This window comes from Pseudonaja textilis, unplaced genomic scaffold, assembly GCF_049901715.1.
Source record: "Pseudonaja textilis isolate UNSWEBS1 unplaced genomic scaffold, rPseTex1.2 PTEXSCF28, whole genome shotgun sequence".
NCBI classification, from domain to species: domain Eukaryota; kingdom Metazoa; phylum Chordata; class Lepidosauria; order Squamata; family Elapidae; genus Pseudonaja; species Pseudonaja textilis.
The window spans coordinates 270,780-293,109 of NW_028262879.1; positions in this window are offsets into that span (position 1 = coordinate 270,780).

The following is a 22,330-nucleotide window of genomic DNA, read 5'->3' on the forward strand; positions in this document are numbered from 1 at the left end:
AACTCCACAAGGAAAGGTCGCACACGAAAACTGTGTCTATGTTCAATGTATTCCTCCCCGAGGAACAGGAAAATGAGTTTTATTTTGAAATCCAAGCTCTCCTTCAAAAGTTATGTACTCCGACTAAATTGAATTGTACCTTCGATTTTCAAATATGCCTTGGGATAACTCCACAAGGAAAGGTCGCACACGAAAACTATTTGGATGTTCAATGTTTTCCACCCCGAAGAACATTAAAATGAGCTTAATCTTTCAATCAGAACTCTGCTTAGAAATTTTGTATTCCAAGTCCATTAATTTCTATCTTCCTTTTTGAAATCTGCATTGGGATAACTGCATAGGGAAAGGTAGCACACGGGAACTATGTGGATTTTCAATGTATTCCTCCATGAAGAACAGGAAAATGAGCTTAATTTTGAAATCCAATCTCTACTTCAAAGGTGATGTACTCCGAATAATTGAATTGTCCCTTCGATTTTCAAATACGCCTTGGGATAACTCCAAAGGAAAAGCTCGCACACGAAAATCATGTGGATGTTCAATGTTTTCCACCACGAAGAACATGAAAATGAGCTTAATCTTTAAATCAGAACTTTGCTTCGAAGTTTTGTATTCATAGTCCATTAAGTTCTATATTCCATTTTGATATATGCCTTGGGATAACTCCACAGGGAAAGGTCGCACACAAAAACTGTGTCTATGTTCAATGTATTCCTCACTGAAGAAAACGAAAATGAACTTAATTTTGAAATCCAAGCTCTGCTTCAAAAGTAATGTAATCCGACTAAATTGAATTGTACATTCTATTTTCAAATAGGCCTTGGGGTAACTCCACAGGAAAAGCTTGTATACGAAAACTATCTGGATGTTCCATGTTTTCCATCTTAGAGAAGATGAAAATGTGCTTAATTTTGATAACAGAGCTCTCCTTCAAAATTATGTATTCCATTAAGTTCAATCTTCCATTTCAATATCTGCCTTGGGATAGCTCCACAGGGAAAGGTCGCACACGAAAAGTATGTGGATGTTCAATGTATTCCATCCTGGAGAACATGACAATGAGCTTAATTTTGAAAACAGAGCTCTTCTTCAAAATTATGTATTCCATTAAGTTCTATCTTCCATTTCGATATCTGCCTTGGGATAACTCTACAGTGAAAGGTCACAAACGAAAATCATGTCGGTGTTCAATATTTTCCACTCCGAAGAACATGAAAGTGAGCTTAATCTTTAAATCAAAACTCTGCTTCGAAATTTTGTATTCCTAGACCATTAATTTTTATCTTCCTTTTTGAAATCTGCCTTGGGATAACTGCATAGGGAAAGGTAGCACACGGGAACTATGTGGATTTTCAATGTATTCCTCCATGAAGAACAGGAAAATGAGCTTAATTTTGAAATCCAATCTCTACTTCAAAGGTGATGTACTCCGAATAATTGAATTGTCCCTTCGATTTTCAAATACGCCTTGGGATAACTCCAAAGGAAAAGCTCGCACACGAAAATCATGTAGATGTTCAATGTTTTCCACCCCGAAGAACATGAAAATGAGCTTAATCTTTAAATCAGAACTTTGCTTCGAAGTTTTGTATTCATAGTCCATTAAGTTCTATATTCCATTTTGATATATGCCTTGGGATAACTCCACAGGGAAAGGTCGCACACGAAAACTGTGTCTATGTTCAATGTATTCCTCACCGAAGAAAACGAAAATGAACTTAATTTTGAAATCCAAGCTCTGCTTCAAAAGTAATGTAATCCGACTAAATTGAATTGTACATTCTATTTTCAAATAGGCCTTGGGGTAACTCCACAGGAAAAGCTTGTATACGAAAACTATCTGGATGTTCCATGTTTTCCATCTTAGAGAAGATGAAAATGTGCTTAATTTTGATAACAGAACTCTCCTTCAAAATTATGTATTCCATTAAGTTCAATCTTCCATTTCAATATCTGCCTTGGGATAGCTCCACAGGGAAAGGTCGCTACACGAAAAGTATGTGGATGTTCAATGTATTCCATCCTGGAGAACATGACAATGAGCTTAATTTTGAAAACAGAGCTCTTCTTCAAAATTATGTATTCCATTAAGTTCTATCTTCCATTTCGATATCTGCCTTGGGATAACTCTACAGTGAAAGGTCACACACGAAAATCATGTCGATGTTCAATATTTTCCACTCCGAAGAACATGAAAGTGAGCTTAATCTTTAAATCAAAACTCTGCTTCGAAATTTTGTATTCCTAGACCATTAATTTTTATCTTCCTTTTTGAAATCTGCCTTGGGATAACTGCATAGGGAAAGGTAGCACACGGGAACTATGTGGATTTTCAATGTATTCCTCCATGAAGAACAGGAAAATGAGCTTAATTTTGAAATCCAATCTCTACTTCAAAGGTGATGTACTCCGAATAATTGAATTGTCCCTTCGATTTTCAAATACGCCTTGGGATAACTCCAAAGGAAAAGCTCGCACACGAAAATCATGTGGATGTTCAATGTTTTCCACCACGAAGAACATGAAAATGAGCTTAATCTTTAAATCAGAACTTTGCTTCGAAGTTTTGTATACCTAGACCATTAATTTTTATCTTCCATTTAGATATATGTCTTGGGATAACTCCACAGGGAACGGTCACACACAAAAACTATGTGGATGTTCAATGTATTCTTCCCCAAGAACATGAAAATGAACTTAATGTTTCAATCAGAACTCTGCTTCATAGTCTGTTAAGTTCTATCTTCCATTTAGATATCTGCCTTGGGATAACTCTACAGGGAAAGGTCACACACGAAAATCATGTCGATGTTCAATATTTTCCAGTCCGAAGAACATGAAAGTGAGCTTAATCTTTAAATCAAAACTCTGCTTCGAAATTTTGTATACCTAGACCATTAATTTTTATCTTCCATATAGATATATGTCTTGGGATAACTCCACAGGGAACGGTCACACACAAAAACTATGTGGATGTTCAATGTATTCTTCCCCAAGAACATGAAAATGAACTTAATGTTTCAATCAGAACTCTGCTTCATAGTCTGTTAAGTTCTATCTTCCATTTTGATATCTGCCTTGGAATAACTCCACAGGGAAAGGTCGCACACGAAAACTAGGTGGATGTTCAATATATTCCTCACCAAAGAAAAGAAAAATGAGGGTAATTTTGAAATCCAAGCTCTGCTAAAAAAGTTATGTACTCCAACTAAATTGAAGTGTACCTTCAATTTTCAAATATGCCTTGGGATAACTCCACAGGAAAAGCTCGCACACGAAAATCATGTCGATGTTCAATATTTTCCAGTCCGAAGAACATGAAAGTGAGCTTAATCTTTAAATCAAAACTCTGCTTCGAAATTTTGTATACCTAGACCATTAATTTTTATCTTCCATTTAGATATATGTCTTGGGATAACTCCACAGGGAACGGTCACACACAAAAACTATGTGGATGTTCAATCTATTCTTCCCCAAGAACATGAAAATGAACTTAATGTTTCAATCAGAACTCTGCTTCATAGTCTGTTAAGTTCTATCTTCCATTTTGATATCTGCCTTGGAATAACTCCACAGGGAAAGGTCGCACACGAAAACTAGGTGGATGTTCAATATATTCCTCACCAAAGAACAGGAAAATGAGCTTAACTTTGAAATCCAAGCTCTGCTTCAAAGTTATGCACTCCGACTAAATTGAATTGTACCTTCGATTTTCATATATGCCTTGGGATAACTCCACAGGAAAAGCTCGCACACGAAAATCATGTGGATGTTCAATGTTTTCCACCCCGAAGAACATGAAAATGAGCCTTAATCTTAAAATCAGAACTCTGCTTCGAAATTTTGTATTCCTAGGCCATTAAGTTCTATCTTCCACTTAGATACCTGCCTTGGGATAACTCCACAGGGAAAGGTCGAATACGAAAACTGTGTGGATTTTCAATGTATTCTTCCCCTAAGTACAGGAAAATGAGCTTAATTTTGAAATCGAAGCTTTACTTCAAAAGTTATGTACTCCGACTAAATTGAATTGTACCTTCGATTTTCAAATATGCTTTGGATAACTCCACAGGAAAAGCTCACACACAAAAATCATGAGTATGTTCAATGTTTTCCACCCAAAGAACATGAACATGAGCTTAATCAGAACTCTGCTTCGAAATTTTGTATTCCTAGTCCATTAAGTTCTATCTTCCATTTAGATATCTTCCTTAGGATAACTCCATAGGGAAAGGTCGCACACGATAACGATGCATTCCTCCCTGAAGAACAGGAAAATGAGCTTAAGTTTGAATTCCAAGTTCTGCTTCAAAAGTTATGTACTCCAACTATATTGAATTGTACCTTCGATTTTCAAATATGCCTTGGGATAACTCCACAGGAAACGCTCGCACACAAAAATAATGTCGACGTTCAATATTTTATACACCAAAGAACCTGAAAATGAGCTTAATCTTTAAATCAGAACTCTGCCTCAAAATTTTGTATCCCTAGACCATTAAGTTCTATCTTCCATTTAGATTTCTGCCTTAGGATAACTCCACAGGGAAAGGTCGCACACGAAAACTATGTGGATGTTCAATGTATTCCTCCCCGTAGATCAGGAAAATGAGCTTAATTTTGAAATCCAAGCTCTGTTTCAAAATTTATGTACTCCAACTAAATTGATTTGTACCTTGGATTTTCAAATATGCCTTTGGTTAATTCCACAGGAAAAGCTCGCACATGAAAACCATGAGTATGTTCAATGTTTTCCACCCCAAAGAACATGAGAATTAGCCTTAATCTTAAAATCAGAACTCTGCTTCGAAATTTTGTATTCCTAGTCCATTAATTTCCATCTTCCATTTTGATATTTTCCTTGCGATAACTCCACATAGAAAGGTCGCACACAAAAACTATGTGGATGTTCAATGTATTCTTCCCCGAAGAACAGGAAAATGAGCTTAATTGTGAAATACAAGCTCTCCTTCCAAAGTTATATACTCCAACTAAACTGAATTCTACCTTCGATTTTCAAATATGCCTTTGGTTAATTCCACAGAAAAAGCTCGCACATGAAAACCATGAGTATGTTCAATGTTTTCCACCCTGAAGAACATGAAAATGAGCTTAATCTTATAATCAGAACTCTGCTTCGAAATTTTGTATTCCTAGACCATTAAGTTCTATCTTCCATTTTGATATCTGCCTTGGAATAACTCCACAGGGAAAGGTCGCAGACGAAAACTAGGTGGATGTTCAATATATTCATCACCAAAGAAAAGAAAAGTGAGCTTAATTTTGAAATCCAAGTTCTGCTTCAAAAGTTATGTACTCCAACTATATTGAATTGTACCTTCGATTTTCAAATATGCCTTGGGATAACTCCACAGGAAACGCTCGCACACAAAAATGATGTCGATGTTCAATATTTTCTACCCCGAAGAACATGAAAATGAGCTTAATCTTTAAATCAGAACTCTGCTTCGAAATTTTGTATTCCTAGTCCATTAAGTTCTATCTTCCAATTTGATATCTGCCTTGGGATAACTCTACAGAGAAAGGTCGAAAAGGAAAACTCTGTGGATGTTCAATGTATTCTTCTCCGAAGAACATGAAAATGAGCTAAATCTTAAACTCAGAACTCTGCATCGAAATTTTGTATCCCTAGTCCATTAAGTTCTATCTTCTAGTTCGATATCTGCCTTGGGTTAACTCCACAGGGAAAGGTAGAAAACGAAAACTATGTGGATGTTCAATGTTTTCTTCCCCGAAGAAGATGAAAATGAGCTTAATCTTAAAATCAGAACTCTGCTTTGAAATTTTGTATCCCTAGTCCATTAAGTTCTATCTTCCATTTAGATATCTGCCTTGGGATAACTCCACAGGGAAAGGTCACACACGAAAACTATGTGGATGTTCAATGTATTCCTCCCCGAAGAACAGGAAAATGAGCTTAATTTTGAAATCCAAGCTCTGCTTCAAAAGTTATGTACTCCAACTAAATTGAATTGTACCTTCGATTTTCAAATATGCCTTGGGATAACTCCACAGGAAAAGCTCGCACACAAAAATCATGTGTATGTTCAAAGTTTTCCACCCCAAAGACCATGAAAATGAGCCTTAATCTTAAAATCAGAACTATGCTTGAAATTTAGTATTCCTTGGACATTAAGTTCTAAATTCCATTTAGATATTTAGATAACTCCAAAGGGAAAGGTCGCACACGATAACTATGTGGATGTTCAATGTATTCTTCCCGAAGAACATGAAAATGAGCTTAATCTTAAACTCAGAACTCTGCTTTGAAATTTTGTATTCCTAGTCCATTAAGTTCTATCTTCCATTTAGATATCTGCCTTGGGATAACTCCACTGGGAATGGTCGCAAAGGAAAACTTTATGGATGTTCATTGTATTTTTCCCCGAAGAACATGAAAATGAGCTTAATTTTGAAATCCAAGATCTGCTTCAAAAGTTATGTACTCCAACTAAATTGAATTGTACCTTCGATTTTCAAATATGCCTTGGGATAACTCCACAGGAAACGCTCGCACACAAAAATAATGTCGACGTTCAATATTTTATACACCAAAGAACCTGAAAATGAGCTTAATCTTTAAATCAGAACTCTGCCTCAAAATTTTGTATCCCTAGACCATTAAGTTCTATCTTCCATTTAGATTTCTGCCTTAGGATAACTCCACAGGGAAAGGTCGCACACGAAAACTATGTGGATGTTCAATGTATTCCTCCCCGTAGATCAGGAAAATGAGCTTAATTTTGAAATCCAAGCTCTGTTTCAAAATTTATGTACTCCAACTAAATTGATTTGTACCTTCGATTTTCAAATATGCCTTTGGTTAATTCCACAGGAAAAGCTCGCACATGAAAACCATGAGTATGTTCAATGTTTTCCACCCCAAAGAACATGAGAATTAGCCTTAATCTTAAAATCAGAACTCTGCTTCGAAATTTTGTATTCCTAGTCCATTAATTTCCATCTTCCATTTTGATATTTGCCTTGCGATAACTCCACATAGAAAGGTCGCACACGAAAACTATGTGGATGTTCAATGTATTCTTCCTCGAAGAACAGGAAAATGAGCTTAATTGTGAAATCCAAGCTCTCCTTCAAAAGTTATGTACTCCGACTAAATTGAATTGTACCTTCGATTTTCAAATATGTCTTGGGATAACTCCACAAGGAAAGGTCGCACATGAAAACTATTTGGATGTTCAATGTTTTCCACCCCGAAGAACATTAAAATGAGCTTAATCTTTCAATCAGAACTCTGCTTAGAAATTTTGTATTCCAAGTCCATTAATTTCTATCTTCCTTTTTGAAATCTGCCTTGGGATAACTGCATAGGGAAAGGTAGCACACGGGAACTATGTGGATTTTCAATGTATTCCTCCATGAAGAACAGGAAAATGAGCTTAATTTTGAAATCCAATCTCTACTTCAAAGGTGATGTACTCCGAATAATTGAATTGTCCCTTCGATTGTCAAATACGCCTTGGGATAACTCCAAAGGAAAAGCTCGCACACGAAAATCATGTGGATGTTCAATGTTTTCCACCACGAAGAACATGAAAATGAGCTTAATCTTTAAATCAGAACTTTGCTTCGAAGTTTTGTATTCATAGTCCATTAAGTTCTATATTCCATTTTGATATATGCCTTGGGATAACTCCACAGGGAAAGGTCGCACACGAAAACTGTGTCTATGTTCAATGTATTCCTCACCGAAGAAAACGAAAATGAACTTAATTTTGAAATCCAAGCTCTGCTTCAAAAGTAATGTAATCCGACTAAATTGAATTGTACATTCTATTTTCAAATAGGCCTTGGGGTAACTCCACAGGAAAAGCTTGTATACGAAAACTATCTGGATGTTCCATGTTTTCCATCTTAGAGAAGATGAAAATGTGCTTAATTTTGATAACAGAGCTCTCCTTCAAAATTATGTATTCCATTAAGTTCAATCTTCCATTTCGATATCTTCCTTGGGATAGCTCCACAGGGAAAGGTTGCACACGAAAAGTATGTGGATGTTCAATGTATACCTCCCCGACGAACAGGAAAATGAGCCTAGTTTTGAAATCCAAGCTCTGCTTCAAAAGTTATGCACACCAACTATATTCAATTATACCTTCGATTTTCAAATTTGCCTTAGGTAACTCCACAGGGAAAGGTTGCACACGAAAACTATGTGGATGTTCAATTTATTCCTCCCCGAAGAGCATGAAAATGAGCTTAATCTTAAATTAACACTCTGCTTCGAAATTTTGTATTCCTAGACCATTAAGTTCTATCTTCCATTTCGATATCTGCCTTGGGATAACTGCAAAGGGAAAGGTCGCACAAGAAAACTATGTCGATGTTCAATGTATTCCATCCTGGAGAACATGACAATGAGCTTAATTTTGAAAACAGAGCTCTTCTTCAAAATTATGTATTCCATTAAGTTCTATCTTCCATTTCGATATCTGCCTTGGGATAAGTATACAGGGAAAGGTCACACACGAAAATCATGTCGATGTTCAATATTTTCCACTCCGAAGAACATTTAAGTGAGCTTAATCTTTAAATCAAAACTCTGCTTCGAAATTTTGTATTCCTAGACCATTAATTTTTATCTTCCATTTAGATATATGTCTTGGGATAACTCCACAGGGAACGGTCACACACAAAAACTATGTGGATGTTCAATCTATTCTTCCCCAAGAACATGAAAATGAACTTAATGTTTCAATCAGAACTCTGCTTCATAATCCGTTAAGTTCTATCTTCCATTTAGATATCTGCCTTAGGATAACTCCACAGGGAAACGTCGCACACGAAAACTATGTGGATGTTCAATGTATTTCTTCCCGAAGAACAGGAAAATGAGCTTAATTTTGAAATCCAAGATCTGCTTCAAAAGTTATGTACTCCAACTAAATTGAATTGTAGCTTCGATTTTCAAATATGCTTTGGATAACTCCTCAGGAAAAGCTCGCACACAAAAATCATGAGTATGTTCAATGTTTTCCACCCAAAGAACATGAACATGAGCTTAATCATAACTCTGCTTCGAAATTTTGTATTCCTAGTCGATTAAGTTCTATCTTCCATTTAGATATCTTCCTTAGGATAACTCAACAGGGAAAGGTCGCACACGATAACGATGTATTCCTCCCTGAAGAACAGGAAAATGAGCTTAATTTTGAAATCCAAGTTCTGCTTCAAAAGTTATGTACTCCAACTATATTGAATTGTACCTTCGATTTTCAAATATGCCTTGGGATAACTCTACAGGAAACGCGCGCACACAAAAATAATGTCGACGTTCAATATTTTATACACCAAAGAACATGAAAATGAGCTTAATCTTTAAATCAGAATTCTGCTTCGAAATTTTGTATCCCTAGTCCATTAAGTTCTATCTTCCATTTAGATATCTTCCTTAGGATAACTCCACAGGGAAAGGTCGCACACGATAACGATGTATTCCTCCCTGAAGAACAGAAAAATGAGCTTAATTTTGAAATCCAAGTTCTGCTTCAAAAGTTATGTACTCCAACTATATTGAATTGTACCTTCGATTTTCAAATATGCCTTGGGATAACTCCACAGGAAACGCTCGCACACAAAAATAATGTCGACGTTCAATATTTTATACACCCAAGAACTTGAAAATGAGCTTAATCTTTAAATCAGAACTCTGCTTCGAAATTTTGTATCCCTAGACCATTATGTTCTATCTTCCATTTAGATTTCTGCCTTAGGATAACTCCACAGGGAAAGGTCGCACACGAAAACTATGTGGATGTTCAATGTATTCCTCCCCGTAGATCAGGAAAATAAGCTTGATTTTGAAATCCAAGCTCTGTTTCAAAATTTATGTACTCCAACTAAATTGATTTGTACCTTCGATTTTCAAATATGCCTTTGGATAATTCCACAGGAAAAGCTCGAGCACATGAAGAAAACCAAGGGAGTATGTTCAATGTTTTCCACCCCAAAGAACATGAGAATTAGCCTTAATCTTAAAATCAGAACTCTGCTTCAAAATTTTGTATTCCTAGTCCATTAATTTCCATCTTCCATTTTGATATCTGCCTTGCGATAACTCCATATAGAAAGGTCGCACACGAAAACTATGTGGATGTTCAATGTATTCCTCCCCGAAGATCAGGAAAATGAGCTTAATTTTGAAATCCAAGCTCTGCTTCAAAAGTTATGTACTCCAACTATATTGAATTATACCTTCGATTTTCAAATATGCCTTGGGATAACTCCACAGGAAAAGCTCCCACAGAAAAATCATGTGGATGTTCAATGTTTTCCACCCCAAAGAACATGAGAATGAGCCTTAATCTTAAAATCAGAACTATGCTTCGAAATTTAGTATTCCTAGGACATTAAGTTCTATATTCCGTTTAGATATTTAGATAACTCCAAAGGGAAAGGTCGCACACGATAACTATGTGGATGTTCAATGTATTCCTCCCCGAAGAACAGGAAAATGAGCTTAATTTTGAAATCCAAGATCTGCTTAAAAAATCATGTAATCCAACTAAATAGAATTGTACCTTCGATTTTCAAATATGCGTTGGGATAACTCCACAGGAAATGCTCGCACACAAAAATCATGTGTATGTTCAAAGTTTTGCACCCCAAAGACCATGAAAATGAGCTTAATCTTAAAATCAGAACTCTGCTTCGAAATTTTGTATTCCTTGTCCATTAATTTTTATCTTCCATTTAGATATCTGCCTTGGGATAACTCCACAGGGAATGGTCGCAAACGAAAACTATGTGGATGTTCATTGTATTCTTCCCCGAAGAACATGAAAATGAGCTTAATCTTAAAATCAGAACTCTGCTTTGAAATTTTGTATTCCTAGTCCGTTAAGTTCTATCTTCCATTTAGATATCTGCCTTGGGATAACTCCACAGGGAATGGTCGCAAACGAAAACTATGTGGATGTTCATTGTATTCTTCCCCGAAGAACATGAAAATGAGCTTAATCTTAAAATCAGAACTCTGCTTTGAAATTTTGTATTCCTAGTCCGTTAAGTTCTATCTTCCATTTAGATATCTGCCTTGGGATAACTCCACAGGGAAAGGTCACACACAATCACTATGTGGATGTTCAATGTATTCCTCTTCGAAGAACTGGAAAATGAGCTTAATTTTGAAATCCAAGCTCTGCTTCAAAAGTTATGTTCTCCAATTAAATTGAATTTTACTTTCGATTTTCAAATATGCCTTGGGATAACTCCACAGGAAAAGCTCGCACACGAAAATCATGTGGATGTTCAATGTTTTCCACCCCAAAGAACATGAGAATGAGCCTTAATCTTAAAATCAGAACTATGCTTCGAAATTTAGTATTCCTAGGACATTCAGTTCTATATTCCATTTAGATATTTAGATAACTCCAAAGGGAAAGGTCGCACACGATAACTATGTGGATGTTCAATGTATTCCTCCCCGAAGAACAGGAAAATGAGCTTAATTTTGAAATCCAAGATCTGCTTAAAAAATCATGTACTCCAACTAAATTGAATTGTACCTTCGATTTTCAAATATGCATTGGGATAACTCCACAGGAAAAGCTCGCACACAAAAATCATGTGTATGTTCAAAGTTTTCCACCCCAAAGAACATGAAAATGAGCTTAATCTTAAAATCAGAACTCTGCTTCGAAATTTTGTATTCCTAGTCCATTAAGTTCTATCTTCCATTTAGATATCTGCCTTGGGATAACTCCACAGGGAAAGGTCGCACACAATAACTATGTGGATGTTCAATGTATTCCTCTTCGAAGAACAGGAAAATGAGCTTAATCTTAAAATCAGAACTCTGCTTTGAAATTTTGTATTCCTAGTCCGTTAAGTTCTATCTTCCATTTAGATATCTGCCTTTGGATAACTCCACAGGGAAAGGTCGCACACAATAACTATGTGGGTGTTCAATGTATTCCTCTTCGAAGAACAGGAAAATGAGCTTAATTTTGAAATCCAACCTCTGCTTCAAAAGTTATGTTCTCCAATTAAATTGAATTGTACTTTCGATTTTCAAATATGCCTTGGGATAACTCCACAGGAAAAGCTCGCACACGAAAATCATGTGGATGTTCAATGTTTTCCATCCCGGAGAACATGAAAACTAGCTTAATTTTTACAACAGAGCTCTTCTTTAAAATTATGTATTCCATTAAGTTCTATCTTCCATTTTGATATCAGCCTTGGGATAAGTCCACAGGGAAAGGTCGCACACAAAAATCATGAGTATGTTCAATGTTTTCCACCCAAAGAACATGAAAACGAGCTTAATCTCAAAATCAGAACTCTGCTTCGAAATTTTGTATTCCTAGACCATTAAGTTCTATCTTCCATTTTGATATCTGCCTTGGAATAACTCCACAGGGAAAGGTCGCACACGAAAACTAGGTGGATGTTCAATATATTCCTCACCAAAGAAAAGAAAAATGAGGGTAATTTTGAAATCCAAGCTCTGCTAAAAAAGTTATGTACTCCAACTAAATTGAAGTGTACGTTCGATTTTCAAATATGCCTTGGGATAACTCCACAGGAAAAGCTCGCACACAAAATTCATGTGGATGTTCAATATTTTCCACCCCAAAGAACATGAGAATGAGCCTTAATCTTAAAATCAGAACTCTGCTTCGAAATTTTGTATTCCTAGGCCATTAAGTTCTATCTTCCACTTAGATATCTGCCTTGGGATAACTCCACAGGGAAAGGTCGAATACGAAAACTGTGTGGATTTTCAATGTATTCTTCCCCTAAGTACAGGAAAATGAGCTTAATTTTGAAATCGAAGCTCTACTTGAAAAGTTATTTACTCTGACTAAATTGAATTGTACCTTCTATTTTAAAATATGCCTTGGGATAACTCCACAAGGAAAGGTCGCACACGAAAACTGTGTCTATGTTCAATGTATTCCTCCCCGAGGAACAGGAAAATGAGTTTAATTTTGAAATCCAAGCTCTCCTTCAAAAGTTATGTACTCCGACTAAATTGAATTGTACCTTCGATTTTCAAATATGCCTTGGGATAACTCCACAAGGAAAGGTCGCACACGAAAACTATGTGGATGTTCAATGTTTTCCACCCCGAAGAACATTAAAATGAGCTTAATCTTTCAATCAGAAGTCTGCTTAGAAATTTTGTATTCCAAGTCCATTAATTTCTATCTTCCTTTTTGAAATCTGCCTTGGGATAACTGCATAGGGAAAGGTAGCACACAGGAACTATGTGGATTTTCAATGTATTCCTCCATGAAGAACAGGAAAATGAGCTTAATTTTGAAATCCAATGTCTACTTCAAAGGTGATGTACTCCGAATAATTGAATTGTCCCTTCGATTTTCAAATACGCCTTGGGATAACTCCAAAGGAAAAGCTCGCACACGAAAATCAGGTGGATGTTCAATGTTTTCCACCACGAAGAACATGAAAATGAGCTTAATCTTTAAATCAGAACTTTGCTTCGAAGTTTTGTATTCATAGTCCATTAAGTTCTATATTCCATTTTGATATATGCCTTGGGATAACTCCACAGGGAAAGGTCGCACACGAAAACTGTTTCTATGTTCAATGTATTCCTCACCGAAGAAAACGAAAATGAACTTAATTTTGAAATCCAAGCTCTGCTTCAAAAGTAATGTAATCCGACTAAATTGAATTGTACATTCCATTTTCAAATAGGCCTTGGGGTAACTCCACAGGAAAAGCTTGTATACGAAAACTATCTGGATGTTCCATGTTTTCCATCTTAGAGAAGATGAAAATGTGCTTAATTTTGATAACAGAGCTCTCCTTCAAAATTATGTATTCCATTAAGTTCAATCTTCCATTTCGATATCTGCCTTGGGATAGCTCCACAGGGAAAGGTCGCACGAAAAGTATGTGGATGTTCAATGTATTCCATCCTGGAGAACATGACAATGAGCTTAATTTTGAAAACAGAGCTCTTCTTCAAAATTATGTATTTCATTAAGTTCTATCTTCCATTTCGATATCTGCCTTGGGATAACTCTACAGGGAAAGGTCACACACGAAAATCATGTCGATGTTCAATATTTTCCACTCCGAAGAACATGAAAGTGAGCTTAATCTTTAAATCAAAACTCTGCTTCGAAATTTTCTATACCTAGACCATTAATTTTTATCTTCCTTTTTGAAATCTGCCTTGGGATAACTGCATAGGGAAAGGTAGCACACGGGAACTATGTGGATTTTCAATGTATTCCTCCATGAAGAACAGGAAAATGAGCTTAATTTTGAAATCCAATCTCTACTTCAAAGGTGATGTACTCGAATAATTGAATTGTCCCTTCGATTTTCAAATACGCCTTGGGATAACTCCAAAGGAAAAGCTCGCACACGAAAATCATGTGGAAGTTCAATGTTTTCCACCACGAAGAACATGAAAATGAGCTTAATCTTTAAATCAGAACTTTGCTTGAAGTTTTGTATTCATAGTCCATTAAGTTCTATATTCCATTTTGATATATGCCTTGGGATAACTCCACAGGGAAAGGTCGCGCACGAAAACTGTGTCTATGTTCAATGTATTCCTCACCGAAGAAAACGAAAATGAACTTAATTTTGAAATCCAAGCTCTGCTTCAAAAGTAATGTAATCCGACTAAATTGAATTGTACATTCCATTTTCAAATAGGCCTTGGGGTAACTCCACAGGAAAAGCTTGTATACGAAAACTATCTGGATGTTCCATGTTTTCCATCTTAGAGAAGATGAAAATGTGCTTAATTTTGATAACAGAGCTCTCCTTCAAAATTATGTATTCCATTAAGTTCAATCTTCCATTTCGATATCTGCCTTGGGATAGCTCCACAGGGAAAGGTCGCACACGAAAAGTATGTGGATGTTCAATGTATTCCATCCTGGAGAACATGACAATGAGCTTAATTTTGAAAACAGAGCTCTTCTTCAAAATTATGTATTCCATTAAGTTCTATCTTCCATTTCGATATCTGCCTTGGGATAACTCTACAGGGAAAGGTCACACACGAAAATCATGTCGATGTTCAATATTTTCCACTCCGAAGAACATGAAAGTGAGCTTAATCTTTAAATCAAAACTCTGCTTCGAAATTTTGTATACCTAGACCATTAATTTTTACCTTCCATTTAGATATATGTCTTGGGATAACTCCACAGGGAACAGTCACACACAAAAACTATGTGGATGTTCAATGTATTCTTCCCCAAGAACATGAAAATGAACTTAATGTTTCAATCAGAACTCTGCTTCATAGTCTGTTAAGTTCTATCTTCCATTTAGATATCTGCCTTGGGATAACTCTACAGGAAAGGTCACACACGAAAATCATGTCGATGTTCAATATTTTCCAGTCCGAAGAACATGAAAGTGAGCTTAATCTTTAAATCAAAACTCTGCTTCGAAATTTTGTATACCTAGACCATTAATTTTTATCTTCCATATAGATATATGTCTTGGGATAACTCCACAGAGAACAGTCACACACAAAAACTATGTGGATGTTCAATGTATTCTTCCCCAAGAACATGAAAATGAACTTAATGTTTCAATCAGAACTCTGCTTCATAGTCTGTTAAGTTCTATCTTCCATTTTGATATCTGCCTTGGAATAACTCCACAGGGAAAGGTCGCACACGAAAACTAGGTGGATGTTCAATATATTCCTCACCAAAGAAAACGAAAAATGAGGGTAATTTTGAAATCCAAGCTCTGCTAAAAAAGTTATGTACTCCAACTAAATTGAAGTGTACCTTCGATTTTCAAATATGCCTTGGGATAACTCCACAGGAAAAGCTCGCACACAAAAATCATGTGGATGTTCAATATTTTCCACCCCAAAGAACATGAGAATGAGCCTTAATCTTAAAATCAGAACTCTGCTTCGAAATTTTGTATTCCTAGGCCATTAAGTTCTATCTTCCACTTAGATACCTGCCTTGGGATAACTCCACAGGAAAGGTCGAATACGAAAACTGTGTGGATTTTCAATGTATTCTTCCCTAAGTACAGGAAAATGAGCTTAATTTTGAAATGAAGCTTTACTTCAAAAGTTATGTACTCCGACTAAATTGAATTGTACCTTCGATTTTCAAGTATGCTTTGGATAACTCCACAGGAAAAGCTCACACACAAAAATCATGAGTATGTTCAATGTTTTCCACCCAAAGAACATGAACATGAGCTTAATCAGAACTCTGCTTCGAAATTTTGTATTCCTAGTCCATTAAGTTCTATCTTCCATTTAGATATCTTCCTTAGGATAACTCCACAGGAAAGGTCGCACACGATAACGATGCATTCCTCCCTGAAGAACAGGAAAATGAGCTTAAGTTTGAAATCCAAGTTCTGCTTCAAAAGTTATGTACTCCAACTATATTGAATTGTACCTTCGATTTTCAAATATGCCTTGGGATAACTCCACAGGAAAAGCTCGCACACAAAAATAATGTCGACGTTCAATATTTTATACACCAAAGAACCTGAAAATGAGCTTAATCTTTAAATCAGAACTCTGCCTCAAAATTTTGTATCCCTAGACCATTAAGTTCTATCTTCCATTTAGATATCTGCCTTAGGATAACTCCACAGGGAAAGGTCGCACACGAAAACTATGTGGATGTTCAATGTATTCCTCCCGTAGATCAGGAAAATGAGCTTAATTTTGAAATCCAAGCTCTGTTTCAAAATTTATGTACTCAACTAAATTGATTTGTACCTTGGATTTTCAAATATGCCTTTGGTTAATTCCACAGGAAAAGCTCGCACATGAAAACCATGAGTATGTTCAATGTTTTCCACCCTGAAGAACATGAAAATGAGCTTAATCTTATAATCAGAACTCTGCTTCGAAATTTTGTATTCCTAGACCATTAAGTTCTATCTTCCATTTTGATATCTGCCTTGGAATAACTCCACAGGGAAAGGTCGCAGACGAAAACTAGGTGGATGTTCAATATATTCATCACCAAAGAAAAGAAAAGTGAGCTTAATTTTGAAATCCAAGATCTGCTTAAAAAGTTATGTACTCCAACTAAATTGAAGTGTACCTTCGATTTTCAAATATGCCTTGGGATAACTCCACAGGAAAAGCTCGCACACCAAAATGATGTCGATGTTCAATATTTTCCACCCCGAAGAACATGAAAATGAGCTTAATCTTTAAATCAGAAATCTGCTTCGAAATTTTGTATTCCTAGTCCATTAAGTTCTATCTTCCAATTTGATATCTGCCTTGGGATAACTCTACAGAGAAAGGTCGAAAAGGAAAACTCTTTGGATGTTCAATGTATTCTTCTCCGAAGAACATGAAAATGAGCTAAATCTTAAAATCAGAACTCTGCTTCGAAATTTTGTATCCCTAGTCCATTAAGTTCTATCTTCTAGTTCGATATCTGCCTTGGGTTAACTCCACAGGGAAAGGTAGAAAACGAAAACTATGTGGATGTTCAATGTTTTCTTCCCCGAAGAAGATGAAAATGAGCTTAATCTTAAAATCAGAACTCTGCTTTGAAATTTTGTATCCCTAGTCCATTAAGTTCTATCTTCTATTTCGATATCTGCCTTGGGATAACTCCCCAGGGAAAGGTCGCACACGATAACTATGTGGATGTTCAATGTATTCCTCCCCGAAGATCAGGAAAATGAGCTTAATTTTGAAATCCAAGCTCTGCTTCAAAAGTTATGTACTCGAACTAAATTGAATTGTACCTTCGATTTTCAAATATGCCTTGGGATAACTCCACAGGAAAAGCTCCCACACAAAAATCATGTGGATGTTCAATGTTTTCCACCCCAAAGAACATGAGAATGAGCCTTAATCTTAAAATCAGAACTATGCTTCGAAATTTAGTATTCCTAGGACATTAAGTTCTAAATTCCATTTAGATATTTAGATAACTCCAAAGGGAAAGGTCACACACGATAACTATGTGGATGTTCAATGTATTCCTCCCCGAAGAACAGGAAAATGAGCTTAATTTTGAAATCCAAGATCTGCTTAAAAAATCATGTTCTCCAACTAAATTGAATTGCACCTTCGATTTTCAAATATGCGTTGGGATAACTCCACAGGAAAAGTTCGCACACAAAAATCATGTGTATGTTCAAAGTTTTCCACCCCAAAGACCATGAAAATGAGCTTAATCTTAAAATCAGAACTCTGCTTCGAAATTTTGTATTCCTTGTCCATTAATTTTTATCTTCCATTTAGATATCTGCCTTGGGATAACTCCACAGGTAATGGTCGCAAACGAAAACTGTGTCTATGTTCAATGTATTCTTCCCCGAAGAACATGAAAATGAGCTTAATCTTAAACTCAGAACTCTGCTTTGAAATTTTGTATTCCTAGTCCATTAAGTTCTATCTTCCATTTAGATATCTGCCTTGGGATAACTCCACTGGGAATGGTCGCAAAGGAAAACTATATGGATGTTTATTGTATTTTTCCCCGAAGAACATGAAAATGAGCTTAATTTTGAAATCCAAGATCTGCTTCAAAAGTTATGTACTCCAACTAAATTGAATTGTACCTTCGATTTTCAAATATGCTTTGGATAACTCCACAGGAAAAGCTCGCACACAAAAATCATGAGTATGTTCAACGTTTTCCACCCAAAGAACATGAACATGAGCTTAATCAGAACTCTGCTTCGAAATTTTGTATTCCTAGTCCATTAAGTTCTATCTTCCATTTAGATATCTTCCTTAGGATAACTCCACAGGGAAAGGTCGCACACGATAACGATGCATTCCTCCCTGAAGAACAGGAAAATGAGCTTAAGTTTGAAATCCAAGTTCTGCTTCAAAAGTTATGTACTCCAACTATATTGAATTGTACCTTCGATTTTCAAATATGCCTTGGGATAACTCCACAGGAAACGCTCGCACACAAAAATAATGTCGACGTTCAATATTTTATACACCAAAGAACCTGAAAATGAGCTTAATCTTTAAATCAGAACTCTGCCTCAAAATTTTGTATCCCTAGACCATTAAGTTCTATCTTCCATTTAGATTTCTGCCTTAGGATAACTCCACAGGGAAAGGTCGCACACGAAAACTATGTGGATGTTCAATGTATTCCTCCCGTAGATCAGGAAAATGAGCTTAATTTTGAAATCCAAGCTCTGTTTCAAAATTTATGTACTCCAACTAAATTGATTTGTACCTTCGATTTTCAAATATGCCTTTGGATAATTCCACAGGAAAAGCTCGCACATGAAAACCATGAGTATGTTCAATGTTTTCCACCCCAAAGAACATGAGAATTAGCCTTAATCTTAAAATCAGAACTCTGCTTCGAAATTTTGTATTCCTAGTCCATTAATTTCCATCTTCCATTTTGATATTTGCCTTGCGATAACTCCACATAGAAAGGTCGCACACGAAAACTATGTGGATGTTCAATGTATTCCTCCCCGAAGAACAGGAAAATGAGCTTAATTGTGAAATACAAGCTCTCCTTCCAAAGTTATATACTCCAACAAACTGAATTCTACGTTCAATTTTCAAATATGCCTTGGGATAACTCCACAGGAAAAGCTCGAACATGAAAAACATGTGGATGTTCAATGTTTTCCACCCTGAAGAACATGAAAATGAGCTTAATCTTATAATCAGAACTCTGCTTCAAAATTTTGTATTCCTAGACCATTAAGTTCTATCTTCGAATTTGATATCTGCCTTGGGATAACTCTACAGAGAAAGGTTGAAAAGGAAAACTCTGTGGATGTTCAATGTATTCTTCTCCGAAGAACATGAAAATGAGCTAAATCTTAAAATCAGAACTCTGCTTCGAAATTTTGTATCCCTAGTCCATTAAGTTGTATCTTCTAGTTCGATATCTGCCTTGGGTTAACTCCACAGGGAAAGGTCGAAAACGAAAACTATGTGGATGTTCAATGTTTTCTTCCCCGAAGAAGATGAAAATGAGATTAATCTTAAAATCAGAACTCTGCTTCGAAATATTGTATCCCTAGTCCATTAAGTTCTATCTTCTATTTCGATATCTGCCTTGGGATAACTCCCCAGGGAAAGGTCGCACACGATTACTATGTGGATGTTTAATGTATTCCTCCCCGAAGATCAGGAAAATGAGCTTAATTTTGAAATCCAAGCTCTGCTTCAAAAGTTATGTACTCGAACTAAATTGAATTGTACCTTCGATTTTCAAATATGCCTTGGGATAACTCCACAGGAAAAGCTCCCACACAAAAATCATGTGGATGTTCAATGTTTTCCACCCCAAAGAACATGAGAATGAGACTTAATCCTAAAATCAGAACTATGCTTCGAAATTTAGTATTCCTAGGACATTAAGTTCTAAATTCCATTTAGATATTTAGATAACTCCAAAGGGAAAGGTCACACACGATAACTATGTGGATGTTCAATGTATTCCTCCCCGAAGAACAGGAAAATGAGCTTAATTTTGAAACCCAATCTCTACTTCAAAGGTTATGTACTCCGACTAAATTGAATTGTACCTTCGATTTTCAAATATGCCTTGGTATAACTCCACAGGAAAAGCTCGCACAAGAAAATCATGTGGATGTTCAATGTTTTCCATCCCGGAGAACATGAAAATGAGCTTAATTTTTACAACAGAGTTCTTCTTCAAAATTATGTATTCCATTAAGTTCTATCTTCCATTTTGATATCAGCCTTGGGATAAGTCCACAGGGAAAGGTCGCACACAAAACTATGTGGATGTTCAATGTATTCCTTCCTGAAGAACAGGAAAATGAGCTTAATCTTTCAATCCGAACTCTGCTTCGAAATTTTGTATTCCTAGTCCATTAATTTCTATCTTCCATTTTGATATCTGCGTTGGGATAACTCCATAGGGAAAGGTAGCACACGGGAACTATGTGGATTTTCAATGTATTCCTCCACGAAGAACAGGAAAATTTTGAAATCCAATCTCTACTTCAAAGGTTATGTACTCCGAATAATTGAATTGTCCCTTCAATTTTCAAATACGCCTTGGGATAACTCCAAAGGAAAACCTCGCACACGAAAATCATGTGGATGTTCAATATTTTCCACCCCGAAGAACATGAAAATGAGCTTCATCTTTAAATCAGAACTCTGCTTCGAAATTTTGTATTCATAGTCCATTAAGTTCTATATTCCATTTTGATATCTGCCTTGGGATAACTCCACAGGGAAAGGTCGCACACGAAAGCTATGTGGACATACAATGTATTCTTCCCCGAAGAACAGGAAAATGAGCTTAATCTTTAAATCAGAACTCTGCTTCGAAATTTTGTATTCCTAGACCATTAAGTTCTATCTTCCATTGAATTATCTGCCTTAGGATAACTCCACAGGGAAAGGTCGCACACGAAAACTATGTGGATTTTCAATGTATTCTTCCCCAAAGAACAGGAAAAGGAGCTTAATTTTGAAATCCAAGCTCTGCTTCAAAAGTTATGTATTCCAACAAAATTAAGTTATACCTTCAATTTTCAAATATGCCTTGGGATAACTCCACATAGAAAGGTCGCACACGAAAACTATGTGGATGTTCAATGTATTCCTCCCCGAAGAACAGGAAAATGACCTTAATTTTGAAATCCAAGTTCTGCTTCAAAAGTTATGTAATTGGAATAAATTGAATTGTACCTTCTATTTTCAAATAGGCCTTGGGATAACTCCACAGGAAAAGGTCTCACACAAAAACTATGTGGATGTTCAATGTATTCCTCCCCGAAGAATAGGAAAATGAGCTTAATTGTGAAATACAAGCTCTCCTTCAAAAGTTATATACTCCAACTAAACTGAATTGTACCGTCGATTTTCTAATATGCCTTGGGATAACTCCACAGGAAAAGCTCGAACATGAAAATCATGTGGATGTTCAATGTTTTCCACCCCGAAGAACATGAAAATGAGCTTAATCTTAAAATCAGAACTCTGCTTCGAAATTTTGTATTCCTAGACCATTAAGTTCTATCTTCTATTTCAATATCTGCCTTGGGATAACTCCACAGGGAAAGGTCGTACACGATAACTATGTGGATGTTCAATGTATTCCTCCCTGAAGAATAGGAATATGAGCTTAATTTTTAAATCTAAGCTCTGCTTCAAAAGTTATGTACTCTGACTAAATTGAATTGTACCTTCAATTTTCAAATATGCCTTGGGATAACTCCACAGGAAAAGGTCGCACACGAAAATCATGTGGATGTTCCATGTTTTCCATCCCGGAGAACATGAAAATGAGCTTAATTTTTACAACAGAGCTTTTCTTCAAAATTATGTATTCCATTAAGTTCTATCTTCCATTTTGATATC